Here is an 11014-nt window from a genome sequence, read left to right on the forward strand (position 1 = left end):
TGCTCATATATATGATTAAAATAAGTACAATTTGATTTGTGATTTGGTCCAGGAAGTTGCCCCCTCTGTGATCCTTCCCAAGATTTCTTTCCTTTTCTCTTTGGGTTTTTTTGGGGAGTTTTTTCTTGCTGTTATGAGGGTTTAAGCTATGGATTGTCGTCTTGTGGCCTGTCTTGGCCCTGGTAAACTATAGGTGCACTCAACTTGGACATGCTGGTTTGCCGCTGCTTACGTTGCAGTGAGGCCAGAGCAAATTTTTGTTTTAGATAATAAGTGTTTATTTTAATCTCACATTTCTCTTGCAGTGGTCGTAAATTCCTTGCTGTGGTGGCTGCTAAATGAATCCTGGGGAAACACTGCCACCAGAAAATTTCACATAAAAAAATCTGAACTTACATTTTACACATGAACCCTTCTTCTGTGATCAGGTGTGGTGAACTGGAATGCATTTGCAGAGGAGTATGGAAGGACCTACAGAACTCCATATGCAATCTCCTGTTGCATTCAGTGCAATTCTCTCTGCAAAGACTGTGAGGGCTATAGGGGATGTGGACAGAGAGGAAAACTGCAAAGGATTCTACTCGGAAAATTACCTTGCAGGATACTGCAGCACTGACTGTTTTTATGTGGCTGGAGGCATTTTATGATTGACCTCTTCATCTCTACCTCACTGAAACAAGCTCCTGAGGAATTATTCCTGGGGAATAATCTGTCTTCTTTTCATAAGCTGTATCTCTTACACTTTGTTATACAGGGCTCGTAGTTTCCTATAATTTCCAAGAAAAAAACTGACGTAACTGTAACAATTTCATTCATTTGAAAGACAGGGGATCTGATATTGATCAAGCTGAACCCAACTGGAAGTAAAATGGAAACCCTGTTTTGCTGTTCCTCTTTTCCTGCATCTCGTAAAGTCGCATCTGTCATGACTTGCAGGAAGTTATTATCCTGTCTATTGTATTTTAATGTGTAAAATAGGCTACATTACCCTTGTTCACCCATAAACTTTAGTCAGCAGTAATTCGTCCATGTCAAAACAATGGATCCCTACACCTGTTATGGAGGACATTAACATGTTCAACCACAGAAATTTTGTCATAATGACTCCAATACTGCATTTCTTCCTCACATGATGACCTGACTTATCTGAGCCTTATTCAGGTGCTCGTGTTGTGTGGCTGTAAATATTTGAAAAATGTCAGTGAGCTCCAACTATTGTATGACTGGCTTACTGGACAACAACACACACAATCACACTAATTTCTGTCATTTCTGTTTCTGTCAGACATGGTAATTCTTTTGGCTTGAGAGAAGAAATATATTTAGAAGTTGATGGTCCTGCATTGCAGAAGTTAGATTTTCTAGATTTAATTAGTACAGCAATGGCAAGATAAAAAGTTCAACCTGACTGGAAAAATGATATTGCTCGGTTAACAATATATATGTAACCATTACGATGTAATGTGTGTAAAGAAATGGGAATGAATCAGATATACTGTGTCTAATTTCAATAAGTAAATGTCATCCTGTTCTCTGAAGCTAGTTGGTTATATTTGCCTCATTGACAGTAATTTACATATACTTAGGCTAATTACCCTTGTCTGCATAATTTTGACAACATAGCAGGAAGATCATGATTGTCATACATTTTAAATATTGCCAATACTGGCATTGCAATGCAAATGCAAACTCTGCATTTTAAACATTGAACATCATGTTCTTCAAAGTAAATTTTCCTTCAAAGTTTTATTTTTTCTTCTTCGTAGCTAATTAAAATAGATTTGAACAGATGAAAGAAAACAAGAATGCCACAATGATAAACAGATGAAACCCAGAATGCCCTCAGATGGCCATACACATATAAGAAAGAAGGGTCGTGACTTGTAGTGGTCTTGCAGACTGCAGACAGATTCTATTGGCTGCTTCGGACTGACAGCTAACTTTACTCCTCCCCACACTGCAAGAAATGCACTAGGCACACTGCAAAAAATATCTGCTGAACAGACGTCTTTCAAGCTCTTGGGGAGTTGTGGTCTTCCATATCTTCCAGTGCAGATGTATGAATATTCCGAGTTTGTTGCATCCTTAATTTCAGAGTGGCCTGCAGTCAAATGCTAACTGGTAAAGTTAGCAAGCTGTAGGATGTCAGAGAGTCCATATTATCCATCTATGTTACTGTCTGATACCGAGCAAAAATACAACAACAACAACAACAAGAACACAAGCACTCTTAAAAAGAAAATCTCTAAGGTAAAAAAAAAGATAACATAATCCAAAAAAACTGTCAAGTCCCAAATCAGCTGCAGTGAAGTACTTTGGCACTTGGTGACACAATTCAAATTTGAGATCACATGATGCATTTCTTTGGCTCAACCAATCAGCTCCTGACTTCACAGACAGCCTGTCATGACCTAATAAACTCTGAGACAAATTTAAAAACTGTTAAGTAAAAGCAAATTCAAACTAATGTTTAAATTCTTTAATTTGCACCATGAATTTGAGGGTTTTATTTGAAAGTATTACAAAAATAATCTTCAAATGGGTGATTTTCTTTATAAAAGGGAAAACACAGTAGCTACCTTAACTACAGTAACATAATGGTTTCTGCAGTAGTATGAATATTGCTGTGATTTTCTTCAGTAGTATAATGTTTGTGATTTACCACAGTAGTATAATGTTTGTGATTTTCTACAGCAGTATAATGTTTACTGAAATTTTCTACAGTAGTATAATGTTTGTGATTTTCTACAGCAGTATAATGTTTACTGAGATTTTCTACAGTAATATAATGTTTGCTGTGATTTACTACAGTAGTATAATGTTTGTGATTTTCTACAGTAGTATAATGTTTACTGTGATTTACTACAGTAGTATAATGTTTGCTGTGATTTACTACAGTAGTATAATGTTTGTGATTTTCTACAGCAGTATAATGTTTACTGTGATTTTCTACAGTAGTATAATGTTTGTGATTTTCTACAGTAGTATTATGTTTACTGTGATTTTCTATTATAGTGGGATTATTACGGTGACTTTCTACAGTAGTGTGTTGATTACAGTGATTTATACAGTATTAAGTTGATTACTGTGTTTTTAGGCCTAATACACAGTATTATACTGTAAAAAAATATTCACAGCAACTAACTGCGCCGAAACACAGTAAATTACTGTGGATTTCACAGCCATTTTTGAGGTGTGTGTCCTTTAGGTTTGAGTAACAGAGTTTTGTATTCAGTATAAACAGCCACTGCAAGCAACTGCAGGATGTGTGTGTGTGTGTGTGTGTGTGTGTGTGTGTGTGTGTGTGTGTGTGTGTGTGTTGGGGGAAGGATTCTGGATGTAAGGGCTAAAGAGTGCTTTGGGAGTCGAGCCAGGAGGGATGTTGCAGCAGCCCAGGCAGGATGACTAAAGCATGAAAGGAGGGTTGGGTAGAGTCCCCTGTGAGGGAGGGTGGTGGGGGGCTGATACGGTGAATAGTGCAGACTGCAAACCTGCAGCAGCACATTTTACATTTTATAAACTGTGGTTAAGTACATCTTTAGAACAAAATCGGCCTTTTTGGTGCAGGTGGAAAACATCCATGAAACAAGCACCGAGATACAATCACCCTCTGTATTTGTTTCATAATTTCTATGGTTTAGCTGCCGCCTTCAGATCATTCAAATGCCTCTCTGGTGAATAAAATCCTTTTCCCTACAAAAATCTGGATATTTCAGAGTATGTACATTTTGAAGCTATATTGGAGCTGTAGCATGAGCTTCTTCTTTGTTTGTTTCAAGTAAAAGAAATTAAAAGCTACATTAGAGTTACAAGTCCTCATGTAAATGTCTCACAATGCTGTATTACATGTGGGATGGTTAGAAAAAAACATCTGAAATGTTTTTTAAAAATATGCTAATGTTTCTCTCTCTGCAGTCTCAAATGGCGTGGGAACTTCGACTGATCACTTACTCTCTTGTTGGATTCTGCTGTGCAGCTGCTTTGAGTATTAGTGTGTGTGCGTGTGTGTGTATGTGCATGTCCATTCTCCCACCGCCGTCTTTCCAGCAGGAGCCAAGCTTCTTAAAAAAAACACACAACATCAAGCAGCAGCAAGATTTGCTTTGTGTGTGTGAATGTAAGTCGCAGTGCTCATGTGCTATAAGTCCATGTGAACGTGCATGGTGTTGTCTGAGTGCCAGTGTGTACCTTTGCATGAATGTAGGCGTGCACATACATGTCAGGGTGCACCCATGTGGTTCACTGTGTCTCTGCATGTGTCTGTGTGGGTTGTTGTGTGTGATAGTCATGGGAGTGTGATTCCTTTGATCACGACAGCAGCATGGAGAAACAGATTACCTTCCACTGCCGCGGTGACAGAAAAGCGCTCTCAGGTTGACAAACCTCACCAGCAAATTTAATATCCTTCTCATTTCACCAACAAACACCAGGGTACAAGAAGTTGTACGTGGAGTTGAATTGAATTTCTTTGTGAATGTAATGCTAAATAATGTGACAATATCTGTCTTATTATTGCATTTCTGGAATGCAGAGAAGACAGTGCTGAGCTGCGCCAGAATGTGCTGTGCTTTTAAACAGATTGCAGCACTATGCCAAAGTCAGCTGTTAGAAGATTAAAATTATCCTCAAAATTATTGATATACCACAAGGATGTTGGCTGGAAAATTCTAATTTACCACAAAGATGCTCATTATATGATGCCACCAAAGCATTGCCAATCCTTTCAAATTCAAATAACATGGTAAACCACAGGAAAGATTTTCCTCCTCCACTCAGAAATGTGTCTTTCTTCTTGTCCCTGCAGTTGAATGTTTGATGTTCACTGTGTAGAATGATGTATGTGCAGAGTCTGACACTAGATAATCTCTATGAACAGATATCTGCATATGAATGTAGAATCTGTAGGCAACAGAAGAAGATTTTAGTACTGGAAGCCTTTCTGGTTTCCATTTGTAGTCTGTTTGTAGTCCAAGTAGTATTGACTAATCACATTTGAGCGAGCTTTGGTTGCATGCAGGTAAACAGTCCATGTGGAGAGCAAAAGAGGCGGAATGCATTGGCCTAAATGCAATCTCGGAACCCATCAGCTATCATCTGACGACGATTAAACTTTTTATTAGCTCTTTTTAATTTGTCTGCATCCATATTAGAGATTAACCGAAATGTCGTCTAGACCGTCTCAAGTTGCTTATCGGACTGTAAACAACAACCAGCACATGGAAGAGGAAGTCTTAGCCCTGACGTCTGTTATCTGGATATCCATTGGCTACACCAGAAGTCCCGAAATATTGGCTATTGCCCCCAGATAGCCAATGAGTTCCGAGATTGGACACTAGAAGTCTGTTTTCACATTCATTCACTGAAAGTGGAAAGTTTCTCTGTCCTCATTGAAAATCCATTTTTAAGGGGTGGGCATACAACTTGTCTGGAAGCCAATCCTGGTCCCCTCACACAAGTGTGATGTGGAAACTTGAAGCCTCCAGTGCACATACACTGAGAACTGATTTAACGGTAAGTAGGGGACATCGTCTGTGAAGTAGTTAAACCTTTGAAATGAAGTATGTTTGCATCATAGACTCTGGAATTTTTAATGAGGGAGAGGGATTTTAACATGGTAATTGTACTTTTTTTGTCGAAAAACCAAATCAGACACGCAATATTGTTCCAAGCAGAGTATTTTTATATGTCTTAATCCATGTCTGGAGGAGATCTTTAAATCAAAGCATTCATGGGAGACAAACCATTTGCAGTATCTGCTATGCTTGTCTGTATTACAATAGATTGTTCAAGTCATTTTCAGTTGCATTTATTTTATTCAGAGTTGTATTCAATGTGTTGCCGTGTTTTGCTAGAAATTAATTTATTGTGCTGATTCTTCCTCCCTCTCTCACACACATGGATGAGTATTGAACACTGAGCATTAGCATTAGCATCCTCTGTGTTAACTCATATCTACAGCTTCAGGCTCCTTAAAATGTTGGCATTCCCGACACAGTTCTGTCACTTTAAAGGTATAGTTTGACACTTTTTGGACATTTGCTTATTGACTTTCTTGCCGAGTGTGAAATGAGAAAATTGATACCACTTTCTTGTCTGCATGGTAAAAACAAAGCCACACTAGCAGCCGGTTACCTTAGCTTAGCACAAAGACTGTAAACAAGGAGAAGCAGCTAGCCAGATGCTGACACTGACTTCATTTTTAAGATGTGCAGACATCTTCTCACCTAAATCTGGGCAAGAAAGCCAATTAAAGTATTTCCTGCAAGTTTCAAACTATTCTTTTAAAGGAACAGAACTGTGTAAGGGAAAGAAATAGTCAAGACATAACCCCTTGTAAAGCCACATGCTTTTTATACTTCTTTTTTTTAATAATATAAAAATTTAGTGAGCTTTAGCAGTGCTGGCAGATGGATTTTACCTTTGGACAGCCAAGCTAGCTGTTTCCCCCTGTTTCCACTCTTTGAGCAAAGCTAGCTTCTTATTTACTTGGGTCACATTATGTGCAACAACAATTGCACAAAGGATCGTAGTGCATTCACACAGGATTTCATGAATTATATTCATAGGTTGAATTTTTTTTTTTGCGGAAACCTGGATCAGACCATATCCAGTTTTGAAAAGCCCCCAAATTCCTGCTGAGACAGTAATAAGAGTCGCAGCAGTATGCCGCTGTAATACTGGCCTGTTTGCAGGTTTCTGCAAACTAAAAACCTAGTCAAATGGCTTTTGTGTTTAGTGATTGGTTTCTGTGTAGTATTGCTATCTAAAGAGTTATTAAATGCTGAGAATGTGTAGATGCATGCATGGTAAACAGCTTATTGTGAATAAGAACTCAGCATGAGTGACTATCCAGAGTGTTGTAAACACCGTCTGTAAACACACAGGACTTCTGGCAACATGAAACTCATCGTGGGGTGAGTGTGATGAAGGGTTGTGGCACTGCTGGTCTTGAAATCTGTTGGATTTATCAGATGCTCAGGATAGAAGATGTCTGACTCCAATGAGGCTGCTCTAAAACATACCTACAGCCAGAGAGAGCAAGTGTTAAGATATGTAGTTTCAGTGTCTAGAGAGTAGCGATTACACTGCCACACACACATTTTCTCAAACATTAAACTGAAATGGATTATCACCACCCCATCAGAAGTTGGCAACTTGCACCAAATGTTACACTACTGTACAGCTTGGAACCTGGCAACCTGACCAGCCCTGAACAGCTGCCGATGTCTGATCTTATCAGCATGGGGGAAGGGTTAAGAACTAAATCTGGCAACCCAAAAGAAGAGGGACTAAAGGAAGTACGCTGCTTTTGCTGCTCTTTGGATCAAGCTTTACGCTTTCATAAAGTTTTTGTAATCTCAAAGTAAAATCCTGTCAAACAAATCTGACTGAGAATGAAATCATATTAGGCTATTTTTATAGCTGAATAGTTGGAACTAACTGTGTTTTGTTACAGTCTGTTTTAACAAATCAAATCCAATTTTGCAGACATTAAAACATTGAACATTTAAAGACGTTACAAGACTACATTAAATCAAAGCTGCACTCTGTGACTTGCAGTAAAAAACACAAGACCAATATTCATCTTAAACCCTGCATTTCTTGGAATATGTCAACAATTTGCAAGTGGCAACTTGCAAATTGACTCATGATGACATCTGTTATCATTGGACCTTTATTGAATTTTTCACATGTTTCATTGCAAGCATACTGAGACAGACAGATTGTCCCTGAGATGGAATTTGCATACAAAAATGCATGTCATACCTGGCGCAGATGTGTGCAAGTTCACATGCACTTTTTCAGGTATGTGTGTGTGTGCATGTACCCCTCCCAGTGCGATTCACTTCTGTGTAATGCACCTAGCCTGAGGGCCGAGGTTGCCAGGTTGTGTAAATAAATTAAAGCAACAAATTATGTTTAAAAGCTTCTCCCTCAGGCTAGGGAAAACTAAGATCCATTATTCATGGCCTTTACTGCTGGGAATCTAACGGCAGGTGTGTGTTCGTGTGTGTGTGTGTGTGTGTGTCAGTATTTTTTGTCAATTATTCAAAGATTAACCGCCCTTACCCCATCACATTATCTCGTTGATGAAATTGAATACCATTTACATTGTGATACAAGTGATGAAAACTACAACAACGGATGTTGAACCTCCGTTTCATGGTACTGAAATTGGAGACATTCTTGTACAAGAAACCTTTAAATGCTGACATAACAATTTCCATTTCCGTCAATAATCACCCTTCAGTCAATAGGTTAATAAGGCAAAATAGAAAATATTGCTTTATGATAAACATTTGATTGATTTAATCTTGAAAATTGCATCACTTTTCTCTAAAATCTTGATTCAACATTGCACTCTGCGCAAAAATCATGTATTTGAGATCAGTAATTGGAGAGAAGTGCTACGCGGGAGAGATGCAGTCTTTTCCAGGTCAGTTGAGTTATATTTCTGCCAGCATGTGCTGGCCAGTACAAGGATCTCCCCCAGCATGTTGTTAGTACATCTCCAACAGGAACCTTCTTCACACATGACCAACCGATCCTGGCCTCTCTCGTCTCTACTGTGAGTCTACTCTATACTCTACTCCAGTGGATCAAATACTGAAATAAAAATGCTGCTTTAAAACAAGAGCTCAGGTGCTTCAAACATTACTGCTATTTGCTTGTACATAATGCTACTGCTGCTATTAATAACAATTATTATATAAATATTTGTGTGTTTTGCTTAGCTTTAAAGGAATAGTTCTACATTTTGGGAATACATTTTTTGCTGAGAGTTACATGAGAACGTCATCACCACTCTCAAAGACCAACGTGCAGAAACAACATTTCAGGAAGCTACTGGGCCCGGCCAAGAAATAGTCCCGCACATAACCCTTCATAAAACCTTATTATGGATTTGACACTTCAGTTTTTTTCCTCCATTCCATTCCCCAAACTGCATCCCTTTGTTTAATTTTGTTTGTACAGTCAGACCACATCGTTTAATTAAAAATCATTCATCATTTTAGTTTTAATTCTGTGGTAAATCATCATCTGGATGCCGCTCGGTTCCCACACAAACCATTATCAGAGTGGAAGCGGTGCTTATTTACTCTTCATTTACTTAAACTGTGATGAGACGCTGAAAGTGTGTGTTGGAGAGGACGGAGTGTTTGCACTGACAGATCAAAGGCTCTTTTCATTAACATCTCCACAGAGAAAAATAAACTTGTGTAAATGATGTTATCTTCAAAGCTGAGCTGCCATGATTTTTAAAAAAAGAGGTTTTCAATCATGGTATCATACCGATCTGGCGGATTGCTCTGACTGTGTTAAGAAATACACTTTACTTTTATAATGTATTTTCTAAAATTTATTTTATTACCTTTTAAAGTCAGGTTATCATCATGACATGTTCATGGATAAACTAATTTATATGACATATTTCCATGTTGCTAATCCGAGCCACATTTTACAGAATCAACTCCCTGAACAGTCATAGAGATTTTCTCCTCACTACAATGTGGTTAAAATCTGTTCGAGCCATAACAAAGTTATGATTTCATTATGATGTCATTTTAATTTCATAATAATGTTATTACACTGCAGACACATTCCCACAATACTGACTGCAAGCCAACTCATTTTAATTAAAGCAACTAGTAATTAACATACCCTATTTACATTTTGTAAATTATACAGATGTTTCCATTTGAGGCTGCAGACGACAATGAGGATTATAACAAATGAAGAGATGAGAAGAGAAGCAGATGTATTTGCCAAGGAAATAATATGGATGAGAGTTTGTAGGGATGATATGAAGATGGTGTTTATTGAAATTAACTGTTACGGGGCTGTAATCATTCCTTCCTATTTAAATTTATGTGGTAATATGCCTGATCAAGTTTAAAGATCCCCTCCAGAGATATAAAAACACTCTGCTTTGAATAACAATTTGTGTCTGATGTAGTTTTTCTATAAAGAAAAAAGTTCAATTACCTGGTTAGAAATTCTTAAAATGGCATCTACTCCTTTTACCTCATTAAAAATACAGAATCTATGAATATGCAAATGTTTGTATCACGTAAGTTTAACTGCTGGACAAAACATGTCTCTTACTTCCATTCTGAGTGTTGGAGACTTCATTTTTTCCACATCACACTTGTCTTAAGTTGCATACTTTACCACGAATGGCTTCCAAACTAGTAGTGACGCCTTGGTGAGCACAGAAAAACCTCCAGCAGATGAAAGTGAAAACAGCCTTTTAGAGTAAAATTCTGCACATACATCATTCTGCACAGTGAAGATTAAACATCCAACTGAAGGAACAATAACCAAAACACATTTTTGATTGGAGATGAACTTTAATAAAAAGCTGTATGCAGTTTTGAAAACGTTGTACTGCACACAACACAATGCTAACCTTTTACTGAAAGCACCAAAAATTCAACTCAAAACAACCCCACAATAAATATAGTATTCTCACACAGTACAAATACATCCAGGTAAAGTGGAAATCTAGCTTTGTGATAGACCAGCAACCAGTTTTGGATATCTCCCTGCTTTTATCCCTGTGCATGCTGGGATATCTCCAAAGCCTCTTAACTGTGAAGAGGAATAAGCAAATTGTTAATTTAAGGATATATTTCAACAGCCATACTGAGTGTTTCAGCATGTTTCGGTGTTTCAGCAGACACTCCCCACCTCCCAACATGTAAGGTCTCTATAATATATATCATGCCTGTTAGGCTTTGACTTTGTTTGCATGTTGAAATGCGAAGGTTACATGAGGCTCTGTGTTTTGTTGATATAGCTTTCTGGTGATCTAACGCATGGTCTTACAGCCTGGTTTTCTTTATTCAGCCCTGTTTTCTTTCAACTATGTGTCACACTGTCACCCTTATCTCAAGAAGAGTTATGGATTTGCAGTTTGGGTTTTTTTTCTCTCTGTCTCCCGCCATCATCTACTTCTCATGTTCAAGCCATGTTTAGGCTCCTTGTTGGAGACACCCAATCTGATACTGGA

This window comes from Thunnus thynnus, chromosome 18, assembly GCF_963924715.1.
Source record: "Thunnus thynnus chromosome 18, fThuThy2.1, whole genome shotgun sequence".
NCBI classification, from domain to species: Eukaryota; Metazoa; Chordata; class Actinopteri; order Scombriformes; family Scombridae; genus Thunnus; species Thunnus thynnus.